This window comes from Triplophysa rosa, linkage group LG11 (assembly GCF_024868665.1).
Source record: "Triplophysa rosa linkage group LG11, Trosa_1v2, whole genome shotgun sequence".
NCBI classification, from domain to species: Eukaryota; Metazoa; Chordata; class Actinopteri; order Cypriniformes; family Nemacheilidae; genus Triplophysa; species Triplophysa rosa.
The window spans coordinates 651,085-655,117 of record NC_079900.1 but is presented as its reverse complement, the minus strand read 5'-3'; the positions used below and the strand labels follow the sequence as shown (position 1 = coordinate 655,117).

General features: G+C 38.4%; 1 pseudogene; it reads right to left on the bottom strand.

Moving 5' to 3' along the window:
• Positions 1-2,052: 2,052 nt before the first annotated feature.
• LOC130561165 (gastrula zinc finger protein XlCGF49.1-like) lies at positions 2,053-3,785 on the bottom strand (annotated as a pseudogene).
• Positions 3,786-4,033: the final 248 nt, after the last annotated feature.

Sequence of the window (4,033 nt, the reverse complement as noted above, 5' to 3'; positions counted from 1 at the left end):
GGTCTGCATCCGTTTTGCAACCCGTTGCCTCTTGCTGCTCGCGCCACCGAGTGTAAGTCTGTCCGATATTGATTCATGACCGGCCTCGTGTCCGATCACTCTCTCGATTTTTTCTCTTTGCTTCCTTCGACAAAACCCTCTTTGTTTTTTTGGCTGGCTCTGCCATGGTGATGTTTTGGATAGTTTCGTCTTACTGTTAGCTCTGCTGTTGGCTAACTTCTCCCAGGCTACGACTAAAACGTGAAGTATGCCGTAAAGCAGGGGATAGGCGGGGCTTGTACAGGCCCGAACACCAAAGTTACAAGTGCAGTTTCAGCCGATAGGAGGCTGCTCAGGTAGCAACGGCAGTATAATTCGTCCAGTTAAAAGTTGACCTACCACTAAAATAATTTTAGAGACATTATTTTAAGGTAAAAAAGTTACTCGTTGCCGCTTTAACAGGAACAAAATGATTATAGGTTTAAGCCATGAACCTTGCATACTTTTAAGAATTAAGCATTTAGTCGATCGTGATGAATTCTTATAGCGACCGTTGTAAACACGGCTGCTTCTTAGATCAGACGGCTTCGTGCTGTTTCCAGGCGGACCGTAAAAGGAACCTTGAGTAGATGTATGGCTTAATATATTAATAATGGCATTGACTTTATAAATGTGAAATAAAAAAAACAGTGTAATTGTCACAGTATTCATAAACTTTGAAAAAATATTTTTACTCGAGGCTGCCATTTTTATGCATCAAAATTTGTGACGTAAAATCCGATAGCACACGCACATCTGGCAGACATCTATTTGATGTCTGCATTTTCATCTGCAAGACATCTGGCAGATGCTGTTTGCTCATCTGCCCTACATCTCTGAGACGTCTGCTGTCAGATGTCATATAGACCTCTAGAAGATGTCTGTAAGATGTGTAGGATTTAGAATGGATGTACAGCAGCTCTTTCTGAGATGTTTAGCAGATGTTTTTACACAGCAGATGTTATCCAGATCTCCATATCTTTAGCAGGCATCTTACAGATGTACCTGTGCTATCTGGTTGCAACCTAAACCCATTCTCTTTACGCTACAGCGAAGCACACACGTTTTCCACATAGGCCTATAGAGTAAAATATGAGACGTCAAACATAAGATCAGATATATAAATACACAGGGACAGTGGGTGGCGGTATGTCCTCTTGACACAAGCCAGGCAGCCTACCATAAAATAAAAATGCGTTCAGCAAGCGCCTGTTCAAGGTAAACACGCATTAAATCATAGCTTAAACTACCGTCTTTAAGCCAGTTAAGACTAATTAAGACATCATCATCCAGTATACTTTATACATTATGAGAATATACTGATAAACACAATAATAAGATGCTTGCGGTTTGGTTATTTATTCTGTATTAGAGCACACGTGAATATTAGCCCCCATCAGCTATGACAGAGAGAGTGAAAATCTGGATAAAATGCATTTTATAATGGCTAAAACATTGTGTATGTATTAGATTCGAAATGATTTTGGTTATTAATATGTATGTTTGTATTGTAATATTAAAATGTATGAAAATACACCAAATAGCGTCTTTATTTTCTTTCTTTATTATTTTAGTATTATTTACATATATATATTTATCCTAAAGCACCTTATATTTACTGAAGAACTGATTAGTGTGTCTGTGTTCAGTTTGGCTGCCTGTACGCGTGCAACCGTTTTACGTCATCGAAAAAGAACATGGCGGCCTCCTTAGGTTAAAACGAGTATTACATTTAGTTTTTTTTAAAAGAAAAGAAAACATTTGATGTGTTTCTAACAACAAATGCCTGTAGTGTAAGGCTATTACAACGTATTAAGCCATACATCTCTATACACTGGGTTCCCTTTAAAGAACACGACACGCACGTCTCCCGGAAATCCCATGAAATTCAATCAATCAGATGACGACTTCGAACGTGCTTAAGTGTTTCCAGAAAAGTGTGCCTTACGCATCAGACGTTTAGCCAATGGTCCGTGGGCGTGATGTCTGAGGCTGGGACTACAGACCCTCCAAAAAACACACAACACCTCAAAGTTTGATGATCGTTCTGCTGATTTTACTGTATAATAACATATAGAGCTTAAGAGAAGACAACAAACACATCAAGAATATGAAACATAAAGAGAAAACTAATAAAGTATTTACGTAAGAAATAAAATCAACTTCATCTCATCATTCAAACACACTTTCAGGATGATCTCCTCTAACTCAATAACTTACAGACACAAAACACAACATCACGGTTGTTCTTAGTGTCAGATCAATGTTGAGACACTGAACATGAAATCACCTCTGACATCATTCACACTGAACCTGAAGAGAACACAAGACATTGACCTGTATATCAGAAGTGATCATGTCTGTGTACTGTACAAAAATTCAAAGAGGTATGGGCAAAGCTTTTTTGAGACATTACGGTTAATTTAATTTAAATCAATGAAGTCATTTATGTATTTGTAATTGTACACATTTTTACTGGTCTTGATATCACGGGTAGCAGCTAAAAACCCTTCCTGCTCTACTGAAGAAACATCTTGATGAGTAAATTAACAGCAAATCTACTATTTATTTTCCACACTGAAGGCATGTTCATGGACGCTCTCCAGTGTGAATTTTCTTGTGCGCTACTTAAGACTTGTTTTCTGTGTGAAACTCTTTCCGCACTGAGGACCTGTGTATGGGCTCTCTCCAGTGTGAGTTCTCATGTGCTCCTTAAGCGTTGATTTGCGTTTAAAACTCTTTCCACACTGAGGACACGTGTATGGCCGCTCTCCAGTGTGAATTCTCATGTGGTCCTCAAGCGTTGATTTGCGGTTGAAACTCTTTCCACACTGAGGACACGGGTATGGACGCTCTTCAGTGTGAATTCTCATGTGCCTCTGAAGCGTTGATTTGAGGTTGAAACTCTTTTCACACTGAAGACACATGTATGGACGCTCTTCAGTGTGAATTCTCATGTGTACCTGAAGATGACCTTTCTGTCTGAAACTCGTTCCACACTGAGGACATGTGTATGGACGCTCTCCAGTGTGAACTCTAATGTGCACCTCAAGTGTTGATCTCTGTTTGAAACTCTTTCCACACTGAGGACACGCATATTGGTGCTCTTCATTGTCAGTTTTCATGGGCTCGTCAAGATGACTTTTCTGTATGAAACACTTTCCACATTGACAGCAGGTGAAGGCTCGCCTGCTTCTGTATTTGAACAAAACGGTTAAAATATGAATTAGGACAGATAATATGCAATTTGAGAGGCAGCCCTTAAGAAAATTAACCATGGTTTTTTTTTGTGGTACAAGTGTAGTAACCATGTTTTTTTGGTGCATTGATTACTTAGGGCAAAACCATGGTTTTACTACAGTAACCATCGTTTACTATAGTTTTTTCAAAAACCATGGTTATTTGTGATAACCAGTTACCATGTTTTTTGGTTTTAACTGTAGTAAAACCATGGTAAATTTTCGTAAGGGAGGGTTTAAGTTTTCGGTTAAAGAACAACTGACTTTCAACTAAAATAGGCTAAGCAGTAGGACAAATTTGGCTAACTTTAGCGAATAACCTCGTCATTATAAATCACATCTACAGATGGCTTGAAGAGGTCTCTAAAGATAGATATAACTGAAACACATAAGACCATGATTCAGTCTCAACCCTAACAGTTAAAATAACCTGAAAACATGACATTTTGTTCTGATATTACCTCAAACAGTGCAGGGAAACAGTCCGCTTCTGTTAGCGCAGCTTCTCTGTTGTCGCTGATATTACCGTAAACACAGTGATAGTGCCGCACACTCTTCCGTTTACATGATATTACCGTAATGAAAGTAACTCTCACTGTTCCGCAGTCAATTTTATTTATAAAGCACATAACAAGACAACATAAATTGACCACGGTGATGTACAAAAAGCTCACACAATGTGAAAAAAAGAATACTTGTTACCTAACCACTTAATTAATCCTTGTGTATCAATTAAAATACACATTTTTCCATATACAGTCGATTACTTTTTTTAT